The following is a 16,878-nucleotide window of genomic DNA, read 5'->3' as shown; positions in this document are numbered from 1 at the left end:
TACTGGCCCTCCAGGACCGGAGTTGTCCATCCCTGCAGTAGGCCATCTCGACGACTCATTTATGATTACTGAGGTCTCTGACATAATTATTCGCTTGCCTATCGCTTTTCCCCTATTATATAGTGGGTAAGTAGGCGGTTTCGGACGCACTTTAAGTAGGCGCACGGCCGAATCTCGCGAGAATTAGTACGTCACCCAGGTAATTTTCGCCTACTCTTTTTGCTTCTGACATACTTATGCGCTCGCCTACTGCTTTTCCCCTACTAAATAGTAGAAAAGTAGGCGGTTTCGGACGCAGCCAATGACAAACACTTATTTTGGTGCCAACTTTGACACAGCTGTGTCCCAATTCAGGGGCTGCGCACTTCGGGGTGCATGAAAGGGGTGTGGCTTTGGAGTGGAGGGTTGCCAGGTCTGCGCAACAAAACAAGTATCCCAATCCCAGACCGTTACATGGCTAGCGGCTGTGTGACAGACAGTTGATGTTTGTGTGTGCATTTTAAAGATTTATGACTTTAAATAGGCGTTTTGATATGCTTCACTGCCGGCGATGACGGGACACTGGACCAAAATATGTATGGTTAAACTATGTAATGTTAGTTTTATATCGTTAGCGACTATTAGTTAATCTTATGTTTACTGTGAAAATATACACATTTATACATTTACAATGTATTTAAGCTGTAGTTAAATCTAAATTTAAAGTAGTACAGTACTTTAGGATTTTATTCAACTGCACTCCATCTCAGAGACACCCATGTATTGAAGACTTGTTTATATGTCTAGTGTTTTTAATATGCTTTAAGACAAACCATGTGCAAATTCATAAGTCGGCACCATTGCTGAGTATTTTATATTTGAAACCGCAGTAGCCTAAACCAAAGACGGACAAAAACCCGCGGTTTGAAATCGGTGGTGTTTGCGACGTCACAGACTACCTTGTAACCGATCACAACAAGGTGCCGGCAGGCTTTAGCATATCATTAACTATGACCGGTCTGAAGCAGGAAAGTCTGGAGAGAAGCCAGGTTATCCCGGTTTATATTCTGTTGATATGAAAAATTGTGTAGATTTATACATATAGCGAGTCTGTTATGATGTTATGATGAACTATAAGCCTTTTCTCCACTGACATTTGTAAGGAGACGGCAGCGGTCTGACTGCTGTCTGATATGAAGAACGGGAACCGGTGTGTAACATTAGCAACACATTATTAGCTGTTTGATAACATAGTCAAGCAAGAGGCTAATCATATTAATTAATATTAATTAAGGACAGAACCGTTGCAAGGGCTGTGCCTAGTGTGCGAGCGCATAGGGGCTCGTGCCAAAGTAAAGTGACAGCTGACTTGAAGTAAAGCCAATAAAGTTCATGTTTTTGTCCTTTGAAATATTTTAATAGCCTACTATTAAAATATAGCTAAAACAATACTTCTCTGAGCGTGTGGCCGCGATTCGTGTGCATATTCAGTCAGTGTGTCCCTGCACGCCAAGTTCTGAGAGAACCATTATAAATTTTAGCCTACCTGATAAGTTCAAGTAAATATGCTGGAAGTCCGCCTCATTCAAGGATGTGCATTTGTTGCATGTATGGAGAAGGTACTGGCCATGGGCGTAGGTTTGGTTTCAGCTTTGGTGGGGACACTCCAACCCCCCCCCCCCCCAACATGCGCGCGCGCACACACACACACGCCATCCGCTCGCTGCTAGTGCAAGCACAAAAGTAGTCCCGGCCCGCGCGTGTAGCCTGTCAGATACCCCGCCGCCAAATTACGGCGTTGTACTGTCGTCGTCCTGGCCGTTAGAATCGATCCAAATAGCAGTGCAAAGATCCAAATAGCAGTTCAAAGGAGCTTGCTAAATATTGGTGGGGACAAATTTGTCATCTCAAAATATTCATAGGGACTAGTACCTAGCGTCCCCCCCTAAACCTACGCCCATGGTACTGGCGCATGCAGGATTTCATCTGAATGTTTTTTTTTAATCTGAAAACTAAAAGCAACGAATTTGTCAAACATCCATTTAGTTCATGTTCAGAGGAAAACGGCTGAGCAAGTGGAGGCGGGGCCAATTTGCATATTCATTGATCTGTGTATATTAAATGAGACACGGGTGTACAAGCTTTTTTTTTTTTTTTTTTTTTAAATATGTCATTTGGTGATCAAATATGAGTTTTAAGGGATAATTGTCTACAGGGGGACTTTAATGAAAAACTGACGTTTTGGACATCATTGATATTACAGTTTGATTTAGATACTACATATTGGTGAAACCGGGGCATTACTTACATTTATGTGGATTCACACCTGTCGTCACTGGCACACAATGATTTACGGGATAGGGTAGGCTGCGAAGTGTCTTGAGATGGACGCTTCATTCTACTCAAGAGTATAGAGGGTATGCGTCGACTGACGTCACTTTCCCGCCGGAACGCGCTCCCTCAGCTGGACTGGGTGGTAAAAGTTGGCCCCTCATCCCTCAATCTATTCGGGGAAGGGCTGAGAGGATGATCAGTCCCACTCTCCTGACACCAAATTGTCATGACAAAAATCAACAGGACTCTTACTGCATGAGAGATAGACTCATCCAATTGTCTTTCGAACGTTTTATTTCTTGCAACAAAGATCAGACAGTCATACAGAGACACAAGTAGCTGCAAGAGTGTAAGACCAAGAATCAAAGCTTCCCCTCACTTTTATATCTATAACCTCCAAGGCTGAAGCCTCTGTCCTTTTACCATTGGAACGTATCTATCACTTCAGTGTTTTTCCACTCTTCACCCAAAGAATGTATACTGAAGAACTTCTGAGAAAAACAAAATCATTTAACCATAAGCATAGAAGTAAAATAGTATGGAAATTATACAGAAACTCCATAATACTCTGCAGCAGCCATTTTGTAAAATGCATTTTTTCATGAAAATTGTCACCGGTGTCACCTTTTTATGGGTAACAACAGCAACGATCAGTAACACCAGTGACTCCCATTTATAGATAAACTTTATTTAAAACTATTTATGTAGTTCTTTTGGTCATGTATGGCTAAATTGAGGGTATATGCATGGCTAAATTTATTCTCATAATTATAGTTGAAGAATAAGGATCTTTGGTCTTATGTCACTTGTGATTCATTGGTGTTACAGTTTTTTTGTTTGTTTTTTTTGTTGGTTTTTTTTTCTGTCACATTAAGCTAAAAGCCCTGATGGATGTTGTTTTGTCAAAGGTAACGACTCCATAGGCTATTAACAAATTACGGTCACTATAAGAGTAAAACGGAGGTCAAAATGTGAAGCTTGAGTCTTAGGTCTTTTTAATGAAGTATAGTTTGTCAACTGCACATTAACATTTAGGCTATATAATATAACAAATATAATAGCCTATATGAAATGCCATTGAGGTAACATGAATGTTCAGATGCTTTGCATCAGAGAAATACATTATATTTTTAAAGTATATTAAAATAGAAAACCATTATTTGGTTAGAGACTTGAGACTTCTTTTAAAAACATTATAATAGTAATGTGTCCAATCTTTTGACTGGTACTGTAATTTAAACTATAATAGGCCTATACAATTGTGTACATACATGTTGCTCACATATTATGGTAGCCTAGTTAGTGCTGAATACAGTGTAATGACACTTTTTTTTTTTCATTAATATGGTTATGAATACCTGAAAAAACACAAATGCCGGGCATGTCAAAACTTCTCCAGGGCCCCAAAAAATCCTCAGACCCCAGAGGGCATGCACATTTGGAGAAATATTGATGGATTCTCATATGTTTATGTCAGTTTTCTATACAGAGGAGTAATATTTATTCAATATGTATTGTCATCACTATGAGGGCTGGATACTTTGTTTTCAATTCATACTTGCAGCCGGAGAGCGCTCTGTGCACATTTAGTCCACAAATGACTCATGATGAGGCATACCATGTGACATTCCAGGAACTAACAGAGGCTTCCAGAGATCGCTAACCATGGCTATAACATGCAGATATACACTTTTGAGGATAACAAATACACGATAGCGACGGTGTATACATGTATTGCCTCAGAATTTGCGCCTGAATAGCACTCGCTCCATGGGCGTGGCCGCATTAGCGGATAATGAGCTGACTCGCAAATTACTTGAATCTCTCTAATTTCACGCAGATTACATAAACAGATAATTTTTTGTTTTTGCTTGGACTTACACGAATTTAAAGCCTGACGTTTCAACGTTTCTTTAGACATAAGTCTCATTTTTTTTTTTTTTGTGATTAGTATTCACTAAGTTACAGTTTATTTTCTGAGAACTATCAGACTTCGTTCTGAGGGAGATGAGAGATCACGCATCATGTTAGTTTTCTTCATTTTGCAAAAAACACAACATTTTGTTTTTACTTTGAGTATACACAAATAAATTTAAATGGTGTATAACTCTTAACTGAATATGCAAAATTGATGGAGTATTTGAGTCTCTTTCGTACTGATAAGAACAAAAGCAAGGTGGTATCGCCGGCACGACCAGCCAGACCTCTGAATATTAAATAAAATGTGAATGTGCGGCAACTTCCTTAAAGAAATGTAATGATGTTAAACATTCAATCACCCTTAAACAGTAACACGTTGACAGCGTTACTACTTTGAATATTAATTACGAATTTTTACTACAATTTTTAGGGGCCATTTTTGGGTAACAGCCCCTAGATGGCACTCCGGTAGTGCGGCCGCCATTATGGGCTGAAAATACTAACTGGACCATAGAAGTCTTCACATCTTACGCACCCAAAATCGGCGAATTTCACTGCCAAATCAGAAGCACAATAGAACAGTTTTTTTTATTTAAGTCACCATTAAATTTTATGGCTCCTACAGTAAATGTTGTATTTTCTATGTTTTATTTTACCAGTTGTGGAATCCATCCATTCAACCATCTGAGGTAACGTAGTTAGCCTACTTTATTCCATTTTATGCAACTTTACACATTTATTAATAGTCAATTAATAATTAATACATTTAAGATCATCAGGTTTGCGACCTATAGTGGAGTAATAGTAATAATATCTCTGAATACATGATGCAGTTCAAGATGAGCATTTCTGGTTAAAATGTATATAGACCATTATTTCTAATCTGGGATCGTGTACACTGTAAAAAATTTGGAGTAGGATTTACTTGAAAAAAGCTTGGACATTTTTTTCACTCAGAAAAGGCTAGTAAATTTACAAAAAATTGCCAAGTAAAAGCCTAAACATAATTATTAGTAGCTTTAATTAGACAATTTTAAGTTAAGTTTACTTGGGAAATCCCAGTAAATTTTATTGACTCTTTGTTTGTAAATTTTACTTAAGTAATGCTTATAAATATATTAGGATTTATTGCATTTCTTTTACTTAAGAGTCCTAGTTATCTTTCTTAGTTATCCCGAGTAACCTTTACTTCAAATATTATTTAAACATTACTTAATATAATTTGTGATGTATTACTACTGATGTTTTCAGTAAAAACAACACTAACAGACATTTTCCTTGAGTACTTTTATTTGAATTAAACTCTTCAAAAAACAGATTAAACAAAGGCAATGATAAAACAAATGGACAAAAATGAATGGACACATTCATTAAGATTAACTGCTGTCGGCCAAAAACATGGCCAAAGTGGTTCAGCATCTTTATCCTATCACAGATGTTTCAATGTGTTTAACAGAGCTCAACAATTTAACGTGAGATGCTTAACTGTGATCTTACATACGACACTTACTTATTCATTACACTGCATTACAATGTTTCTTTGAAACAGTACAGTATAGTACAAACTTAATTTAAAATAACAAACCTTTTTAGAGACTTGCTGAACAAATGAGCAAATACAAAAAGTGTAAGTGTCAAACAAAATGGCCAACTAGCAGACTTTTTGCAGATACTTTTGATGAAATCCAAGAGTTTCTGAACCACACATTGGCAGCAATGTCATTGCACCTTTCGACATCCAGAAAGGTAATTGAAAACATTGTTAAAATAGTCAATGTGACTGCAGTGGTTCAACCGCTATGTTATGAAGCTACGAGAGTACTTTTTGTGTGCAAAAACAAAACAAAAATAATGACTTTATTGAACAATCTGAACCGTTGTCATACATAGTGAACTCAGTGCAGGCTTCCTTGTTTATGTCCGAACAGCAACTCAGTATTGGCCGAAGCTGAACACATGAGCAGAATGACGCAGGAAATGGCCACTAATGAACAGGCACTTGGACGTAAACGAGTCGTTATTTTTGTTTTGTTTTTGTGCACAAAAATTATTTTCATCACTTCATAACATAAGGGTTGAACCACAGTGGTCACGTTGACTATTTTAAAAATATTTAACTACCTTTTTTGGACATCAAATGATGCAATGACATTTCTGCCAATGTGTGGATCAGATACCCTCAGATTTCATCAAAAAATATCTTAATTTGTGTTCCAAAGATAAACGAAGGTCTTGCGGGTGTGGAACGACATGAGGGAGAGTAATTAATGAGAGAAATTTAATTTTGGGGTGAGCTAACCCTTTAAAGCATCCAGCCCAAGAAAGATTTTTGAAATACTTCAAATGTGTTTCTCAGATTTGGGGGTTAGTTTAAAGGGTAAGTTCACCCAAATATGAAATTTCTCTCATTAAGTACTCACCCTCATGTCATTCCACACCCATACGACCTTCGTTCATCTTCCGAGGGTTTCTGAAGCACACATAGGCAGCAATGTCATTGCACCTTTTGAGGTCTGGAAAAATAGTAAAAACATCATTAAAATAGTCAACATGATTACAGTGGTTCAACCTTCATGTTATGAAGTAACAAGAATACTTTTTGTACACAAAAACAAAACAAAAATAAAGACTTAAATCAACAATTTGAACCAGTCATAGGTAGAGACAATGCAGGCTTCCATGTTTACATCCATATGCCGACTAAGTAATGGCCGAAGCTGAACACGTGAGCGGCACAACACATGGGTTTGATGCTGACGCAGGAGGCGGCTAATAAAATAAGCCGGCATCCAGACGTAAACATGTAATCCTGCACTGAGTTCACTAGGAATGAAATGGTTCAAATTGTTGAATGAATATGTTTTGTTTTTGTGCACAAAAAGTATACCTCTCTCTTCAAAATATTACGGTTGAACCACTGTAGTCACAATCACTATTTTAACTATGTATTTACTATTTATCCAGACCTCAAAAGGGCCAATGACATTGCTGCCAATGTGTGGTTCAGAAAGCTCTCAGATTTAATCAGAGTAAAACAACACCTTAGTTCCCTCAATGACGATAACGATGTCAGCTGTGTTGGCATCTTCCTCTCCTGCAGTGCTGCCCAGTTCAATGATCTTCGTTACATGACTGGTGAAGCAATCTTTAATCATGTCTCTGCTGACATCCTGTCAAATACACAAATAAATGCAAAGTGGTTATAATACTGTACAGTAAGTTGAATGTTCTCTTTAATTTTATGTGATAAGTGCCACACACAGAGATTTGGTCTCGACATCATTAAAGGTGATAGAGAGGATTTTTTCGTCGACTGAGAATCCAAAGACTGTTAGTGAGTTTTTTAAATGAGCGCATGCATAAGAACAAAGGAACGCCTCCCAAAACTCGTAAACACTCGTATTGGAACACGAGTGTTTACCACCGGCATTCGCTGTGTCGTGTTAGTGGATTCATTATGTCGGACTCACTGCAGGTAACTCATAATCTGCAGTTGTTACTCCTGTCTCCTGACAAAAACATTGCATGCGGCGCCTGTGGAGTGTGGAAAGTTACTGGAGCGCGCAGCCGCGCTCGTCTCTCACAAGGAACGTCATGGCAGTGATTGACAAGCCAGAGGGCCAATTGGCTGATGTTTTTAAGGCCCTACCTCGTGCACAGATGATGTATATTAATATTATTACTTTCAGTGCACCTAATAAATAGTCTTTATCAGTTAGTAAAGACAGTCTCAAGTAATATTGCAAAAATGTATAAAACAAAACATCCTCTTTAGCACCTTTAAATCTGTAATTACATGAAGAAAGAGGGAAAAGGGACTATGACAGACTAAATCCAGAAGAGCTGTATCTGCAAGTCGATTAGAAAATACCTGCAAAGCTACAGTACTGTAAAAGGTTTTAGGCACTTGTGTAAAAATTCTGTAAAGTGAGGATGCCTTTAAAATGCTTTCATAAATTGATTTTCATTTACCTTCTATTGATTAAATCAATATTTGGTTTGATCACCCTTTGCACTTAAATCAGTTTTTGGCCTTGTACACTTGATATTGTTTTTCAGATAGCTTTGCATGTTTTTTTTTTTTTACATTTTGCAGACATTGCCACAGTTTTTCTTAATTTACGCATTTATTCTCAGCTTCATTTCTTTCTTCATGTTATAATAGACAGACTCAATGATGGTGAGACCAGATCTTCTGTGGAGCACCAACTGTTGTCAGACTCCCTGTGCATACAAAAATCTCACTGGATTATTAAAAATAATGGCAAAATGAATGTTTAGGAATGTAAACTGATATTTTATGCCAAACTAAAGCACAAAGATATAAAAAGTAAAAAAAAATTTGGGGGATGAAAATACTAATGTGCCCTAGACTTCTGCAGTACTGTACATATGCTAAGTCAAAACAAAATTTTAATTAATCTATTAATGTACCTGGTAGGCTTCAATGAGCTCCTCAGATGATTCTCCCAGCGAATAACAGCATCTCGCTTATCTTCAACTTGCTGTTAAAAATAAAAGTAAATTGCAGTGAACATTAACAGCCATCTACATACAACTATATACATGTCCTGGCAGAGTGAATACTGCAAGCTTAATCAGTGTTGCATAGGCTGTAAGAAGTATTGCCAACTTACCTTGCATGAGCTTGAACGGTGAGTGCAATCTGTGGAACATATGTTAGAAATGTTAATGTCAGAAATAGATTTCTTTTAATAAAATTTGAATAAATATACTTGATTTGAAATTTGAACAGTTAATTTATTTTGGAAAAACTGCATTCAAGTAAGTAGCCTATCAACAATACATTTTCAATCATCTGGTAGAGTCAAAGGAATAGTTCACCCAAAAATGAAAATTATGTCATAATTTACTCACCCTCAAGATGTTCCAAACCTGTATGAATTTCTTTATTCTGAACACATAAGAAGATATTTTGAAAATTTTTGATAACCAAACAATTGATGGACCCCATTGACTTCTGTAGTATTTATTTATTTTTTTTCATATGGAAGTCAATGGGGTCCATCAACTGTTTGGTTAACGTTACCCATATTCTTCAAAATATCTTTTGTGTTCAGCAGAAGAAAGACATGTATGCAGGTTTGGCACAACTTGAGGGTGAAGAAATTTTATTTTTGGGTGAACTATCCCTTTAAGGCTGTCTGAACACATACACTAGAAAATGTATCACTATTGTATAGCTTCAATAGGGAGTATAATCTCTGTTTTACTTGATTGATATGCATCAAATGCTTATCTATTTTATAAATAAGACAAAGCAGTGTAGTTGATGTGGATTAATGGGGTATTAGTGTTTTTCTCAGTCGCGTTTAAAGTTAATGGCCACCCATCTCAGGGCTCGGGTATCATTCCGGGTTCGTAAATTTGACTTCCGATGCTGTACATGTCCAGTTTCTAATTAGAAAACTTGTATTTATAATTCAGATAGCACATGAGGGCACAATTATTTATTCACACAGATGAATAAACAGACGCCCTTCTATTGGCATTTGTCGCGACGCATCGCGCCGCTCTCGTCCGGCAAAGTTTATTTTAAACTTCACTGTAAAATACAAGTCAGTTGTTTTCGACACATATGCCGTTTGCTAATAACGGATGTTTGTGCTAATCGGTTCTTTAGCAAACTCAACTCTGTCGACTATAACAGTTAATGCGTTAACTCTTTAACCACCCGAACTGCAGACAGCCTAATTGCTCTATACTTCTCTGGAAACATAACTAAATAAACAAATATTTCATAACTTACCGTGTAAAAATCAAATCGTCCTTCCAGGAAATTTTCCGTTGCTTTCCTCTTCCTCTGCGCGCCACTTCGGGGACCAAGAGCGCATGCGCATAGATTGCCTTGCTTCGTGGAGTACTAAGTTTTACTTGCGTTTGTCATTTTTTTGCATTAGTTCATTTTACGACAAGATACTAAGTAAATATTACTTGGGGAGTTCCATTTACATTTACTTATGTATTTAGGCACAATAAAATAAAACGAAACCTCAAGTAGTTTATTGAATTAAACATGACATTCTGAAGTAAAAAGACAAAATAGGATTTGTTTGTAAAATATACTTAAATTATGCTATCTTTATTTACAAGTTCAAAAAATCATTTTTTACAGTGTAGAACAATTTGAAGCTGCAATGAAACTAATTTTGACCTTCAACTGTTTGGTGCCCATTGAAACTATATGGAGAATAATCCTGGAATGTTTCCATCAAAAACCTTAATTTCTTTTCGACTGAAGAAAGAACTACCCAAACTGCTAAACAAGAGATTGGAGATTAAAATAATATCAGATTTGTCTAATTTTAAATAAACACAAAAAAAAAAAAAAAAAAAAAAAAAAAAAAAGATGAAAAATTAAATTAATACATATACTTTTGCTATGGTTAAATAAATATTCAGTGATATCTCCCAAAGATTTCTGAATTTTGGCTTAATTTTTTCTTTATATATTGTCGATATGGCAACTAGTAAATACGCTAAGTTTCTTCATGCTAGCATGTGTGGAAGTATTTAAACCATTTGTGTTACAACTAACCCAGCGTTAGTTTGTGACCCGCGCTCCCCTACTCCCTATAAATAAATCGAAAGGAGAAACTACGAGCGTACAACGTCGTAGTTCTTCTGTTGTCTATTAAGTCATGAAATAACCAAAAAGGTTATTTCAATAACCAAAATGTGTATTATATATATATATATATAGATATATATATATATATATATATATATATATATATATATGCGTCACATGTCTCTCAATATAAATTTTTAGAGTCATTAATAACGTAAGTTATTATATCTTATAATAATAAGTTATTAAGTCATAACTAAAATATTCTGGTACAATATTAGACAAACTATATCATTTTTTAATGCATAAATACATGTGAGAACTATGCATTTGTACTAGAAGATGCTAATTTTGCGTTAATCTATAAAGAAAACAAACAAAAATGTATCACATTTAAATGCTTAAATTTAAATACCCTCACCGGCGGAGAAATAAATGTAAATTAAACACAGGACACGGAGCTGCTGCTGCTTCACCATCAGTCTGTGTATTGTTTGAGCGGCGCGCCCCTCCCCCCCTCAGGTGAACACTTCCCAAGGCAGACAAAAATAATATACAAATCGATCGTCAGACAAAAATAATACACAAATGTAAAATACATTATAAAAAAAAAAAAAAAAAACATTAAATGTCAAATATTTATTGTCTATTAATTTTGTAACCACCACACATAATTAATTTTACATTCTGGCATTTATGTGCGGTTGACTTCCAATTCCGCATCAGCAAATGGGAATTCAAAACAGAACACATTTTTTTTTTTCCCTTTGTACTGAGTTTAATTTAGGTATGACAGAACTGTTGCAATTATTTATTTTGACAATATAGAAAGTTAAACATTTAGTGTTTACTTTTTTGGTTCGTTTTTGAATTGTTGAAGTTCATTGATTATACATAAAATTCAATGCTTGCAAGTGAGGAATGAAAAAAAAAAGGGTCAAATTCAGCATTCCATGATCTAATTCACTATCTCAATTACAATTAAGTACAAATTAACTGTTTTCAGTTGTGTTGTATAGGCAGATCCGTAGTACATTATCAGACTCATTTTTATGTTGAAATAATGAAGATTTCTGTGCCACCCCAGACTGGTTGCTGGCCCCTACCTGGTTGTTCAGCCCCGACAAAACGTTGCAAAACGTTTTTTAAACGGAAACGGTGGCGCGTTGAACACCCTGTTGTGATGACGCAAGCGTTGCAACTATGGCAACTGAGAAGGCCAATCTTTGTGTTCTTTTTGAAGAATTTTCGGAGCCTGATGAAGTCGATATAAATAGGCTACATGTTTAATATTGCAAAGTACCCTCGATGTTACAGCCACTGCCCTTGCCGTCCAGAATAAAAGAGAACATCCCAATCGAGTGAAGGGATTTGTGGAATCTTCTAATTATTTTGATACAACACTTGCCTTGCATTTCAGGATGAAAAGACAAACATTTCAGGTGAAGGATAATCCACTTCTTACCTCCAAGACTGTTATGATCTATTTTATTTTATTGTTTAATAGGCTTATCATTAATGCTGATCACTGTTGTTGTGCTTTGATATTGTAATATTTACCATTATATAATCAGAGGAGTATAGAAAAGTTTATTAACCCCTTAATGCACAACATGGGTCAAAAATGACCCGGCTGAGTTTTTATTTTCTATATCTTTGCAAGAAATTATTTTAATCATTCAGTATTCCAGGTATTCCTCAATTAACTTGTTTTTGATCATCACAAATCCTCATTTTAATAAACTTTTTTAATAAAAATCATTTTTGTATCACTACCCTTCTAATGCGCAACATGGGTCAAAAATGACCCGTATTCATTTCCTATGTAATTTCAATCATGGTCGAGTGTTTCTTTGCTGAATCTTTAAAAGAAATGTATTTTATCATTCATTTATTCCAGGTATTCCTTAAATATCTTGTTTTTGATTGTAAAAAAATCATTATGTTCATTTTTTCTTTCTTACTTTATAAACAAACACAGTTTTTGTCTGTCTACATCAATTTTACACACATGGGTCAAAAATGACCCGTATTCATTTCCTATGTAATTTCAGTCATGACTGAGTGTTTCTTCGCTGAATCTTTGAAAGAAATTTATTTTATCATTTATTTATTTCAGGTATTACTTGAATATATTGTTTTTGATTTTCTACAAATAATTATGTTTATTTTTCTTTCTTACTTTATAAACAAACACAGTTTCTACATCAATTTTACACACATGGGTCAAAAATGTCCCATATAGAAATCTTTAAGATTTGCAAATTTTTGCAAGTAGGAACATATTTACTGCAGACAACTGTTCATCTGCCACACATTTTACATCTTAACAAGGCTACTTTTGTATATTTGATGGATGTAAGTCTTATTATATTTAATATATTAGGCTATATATTTCATAATTTTTAATTTTTTGTCATAAATCAATGCAATTGGTCATCCTTTATGTCTGTCAGCGTTCCTGAAATGTAACAGTTTTGGACAAATACAACATGAGTCAAAAGTGACCCGAATTAGTTATTTTCTATATCGCATATATTACAATAAATTAATTTTATCATTCATTATTCCATGTATTACTCAATAACCAAATCCTTATTTTAATTTTTCCTTTCTTTTTGAATGAATTTTTTTGAATGTGTGTTTCATTACCTTTCTAAAGGCCAACGTATACTTCACTTTTTATGTGTACGTGAGGGTCAGCATACAGATTTTTGTAACTTTTTATAATTTCCGCCGGATTTCTGTAACTGTGTATGTGCAACCCTGCACATACACATTTAAATTGCGTTTGACTGTTCGCAAAGTACACTTTCAGCTTTTTTCACAGTGATGTCATCATCCACCTCAGTTCTGTTGAGGACCAGCCATTAACACTCTAGATAAAGAAATTCAAAATCACTGTTGAGCGATACACTTATTTTCACTGTTGGACAGAAACCTTGTTCAAAACTGTTACTTTTCAGGAACACTGATAGATGTAAAAGGTGACCAGTAGCATTGGTTTATGACAAAAAATACAAATTATGAAATATAATATACAGCCTATTATATGAAATATAATATGTCTTTCATCCATCAAATATACAAAAGCAGCCATGTTGAGACATGAAATGTGTGGCGGATGAACAGTTGTCTGCAGTAAATATGTTCCTTCTTGCGGAAATTTGCAAAGGTTTCTATATGGGTAATTTTTGACCCATGTGTGTAAAATTGATGTAGAAATACAAAACCTGTGTTTGTTTATGAAAAAAAGATGACAAACAATGATTTGTTAAAATCAAAAACAAGATATTTAAGGAATACCTGGAATAAATAAATGACAAAATACATTTCTTTCAAAGATTCAGCGAAGAAACACTTAGTCATGACTGAAATTACATAGGAAATGAATACGGGTCATTTTTGACCCATGTGTGTAAAATTGATGTAGACAGACAAAATCTGTGTGTGTTTATAAAGTAAGAAAGAAAAATGAACATAATGATTTTTGTCAATCAAAAACAAGATATTTAAGGAATACCTGGAATAAATTAATGATAAAATACATTTCTTTCAAAGATTCAGCAAAGAAACACTCAACCATGATTGAAATTACATAGGAAATGAATACGGGTCATTTTTGACCCATGTTGCGCATTAGAAGGGGTTTTCATAGCTTGTGCATCAAAGGGTTAAAGTGTACCTTCACAATACAACAGCAAAATATATAAGTAAAGTATTTTTATGTTACATTACATTCCTGGAAACGGTGTGCAACGGGTTTGAGATGCGTTTTCTCTTGTTTGGTGGGCGTGTTAGAAATGTCAGCCCAATCAGCGGCATGATGTATATAAACCACGCCGTATTAAAGAGACAGCTCGCACACTGGGTATTAATGTAACATAAAAATACTTTACTTATATATTTTGGTGTTGTATTGTGAAGGTAACAGTTACACTTTAATATAAACTTTTCTATACTCTGATTATATAATAGTAAATATTACAATATCAAAGCACAACAACAGTGATCAGCATTAATGCCTATTAAACACTAAAATAATATAGATCATAGCACAGTCTGGGAGGTAAGAAATGGATTATCCTTCACCTGAAATGTATGTCTTTTCATCCTGAAATGCAAGGCAAGTGTTGTATCAAAATAATTAGAAGATTCCACAAATCCCTTCACTCGATTGGGATGTTCTCTTTTATTCTGGACGGCAAGGGCAGTGGCTGTAACATCGAGGGTACTTTGCAATATTAAACACCTATTTATACCGACTTCATCAGGCTCCGAAAATTCTTCAAAAAGAACACAAAGAATGTCCTTCTCAGTTGCCATAGTTGCAACGCTTGCGTCCTCACAACAGGGTGTTCAACGCGCCACCGTTTCCGTTTAAAAAACGTTTTGCAACGTTTTGTCGGGGCTGAACGCAGCCCTGGCCACCAAAAATCCTGGCTCTGCCACTGCATACGGCGTGAACTCAGCACTCCGCTCCTCCAACCCTAATCAAACTCACCTGAACAAGCCAATCAAGGTCTTCAATATTAGGTTAATATAGAAGCTACAGGCAGATGAGTTTCATCAGGGTTGGAGTTGCCCAGACCTCCTTGGATCTTTAAAAACGCGTTTTCAAAAACTCTTTTTACAGCGATTTATGTTGCGGAATTCAACAGCACGTGTTTTCATTGCAGTTTTGTGTGCCTCGCTGTCTGCTCCTCATGACTTACTAATTTAGCGCTTCTTCCAGCAGAGTTTACTGTGTGAGACCGCAGGTCGAGAGGATGACAGCACGAGTGTACTGCTCGTTGGGTGCTGTTTTATTGTGTCTGTCTGCATGTTGGAGCACAGCGGACACTGCAGTCACAGGTGAGATGTTAATTGCATAGCCCGAAAAAAAAGTGCCTTTAAAAATGACTTTTTGTTTTTCTTTCAACACGTGCAATACATTTTGTTACAATAGCAAATTATTCAACAAATGTACTGGCCATGTCTTCTGTCAGCGTTCTGCTTCTCTTACACCTTACCAGTAGTGGGGTGGGTTGTAACCGCACTCTTTGTCAATAGCAAACAATTAAAGCACTCGCTGGTCTCCCCTAACGATCCTCTTGAATCCTCTTCTGTAGTGTCCAGTCAGTGTCCGGCGAAGCTGATGGTTGTGCCATCCCTTAAAGGATGTACTTCTGATAGAGACTGCTCTGGAGGACACAAATGCTGCCAATTTGACTGTGGATTTGTGTGCGTGCCACCTGTTTTCAGTGAGTTTCAATTAATGATGGATGCGAGGTCTTCCAAAAGTAACTCTGGAAAAAAGTGCTCACACAGAGATTGCTAAGTTTCATGAATAATTGCAAAGAAACCGATGCACTGAACTAAACCCGAGTTTCTGAGTATCGGTTCATGTGCAACAAAGGTGATCGCGTCGGCGCCTCCATGTCATGATGATTTTTATACTTCGTGTTTTATTATTACATTTCCCCATATCCAATATATTTTTGTAACATGAAGACCAATACATATTTGCACCTTTTCGATCGTCCGTTAACCGATTTTTGAAGGATGGTGCAAAATTAAAAATTAAAAAAAAAAAAAAAAAAAAAAGCGTAAGGTTTCTGGTCTGACAGTCGACCTGGTCTTTGTTCGGACAAAGACCGACTGACGTACTGATGGGACGGTTGAAGAGAATGAGAAATTGCTTTGATGTAGCCTACACAAGGTCTCATTCTCAATTTCTTAGTCTTGTGTTCAGTGACCATGTTTTTGTCATGTGTCTGTATAACAGCAAAGCCAGGAGAGTGTCCAAGTAAACACTCTGGAGCAGTAAAGTGTGGCGACTTGTGTGCTTATGACAGTGACTGTCCGAACAATGAGAAATGCTGCAGTAGTGGATGTGGACGTCAGTGTATGGCTCCATGTACAGGTATATGTATTTGTTATGTAGTGTTTGGCTCTGCTTTGTGTTTTTTGTCTTTGGACCTGAATTCAGCCCATAGCACTGTTTCAAGCACAGGATGGCTTTACAAAATTAATAAAGATGATTTTAATAATTATAGCCTACAATTCACTCC

The 16,878-nt window shown here is 36.0% G+C and overlaps 1 long non-coding RNA gene across 1 annotated transcript; it reads right to left on the bottom strand.

The window, feature by feature from the left end:
- Window positions 1-7,115: 7,115 nt before the first annotated feature.
- Window positions 7,116-10,051, bottom strand: LOC137030154 (uncharacterized). Its single transcript, XR_010896392.1, has 4 exons — window positions 10,004-10,051; window positions 8,871-8,899; window positions 8,668-8,738; window positions 7,116-7,403 (listed from the first exon to the last, which is right to left on the bottom strand). It is a non-coding gene; the product is annotated as an uncharacterized lncRNA (long non-coding RNA).
- Between the last annotated feature and the right edge of the window lie 6,827 nt (window positions 10,052-16,878).

Source organism: Chanodichthys erythropterus, chromosome 11, assembly GCF_024489055.1.
Source record: "Chanodichthys erythropterus isolate Z2021 chromosome 11, ASM2448905v1, whole genome shotgun sequence".
NCBI classification, from domain to species: domain Eukaryota; kingdom Metazoa; phylum Chordata; class Actinopteri; order Cypriniformes; family Xenocyprididae; genus Chanodichthys; species Chanodichthys erythropterus.
The sequence above is the reverse complement of the archived record's forward strand: the minus strand, read 5'-3'. Positions and strand labels throughout refer to the sequence as shown.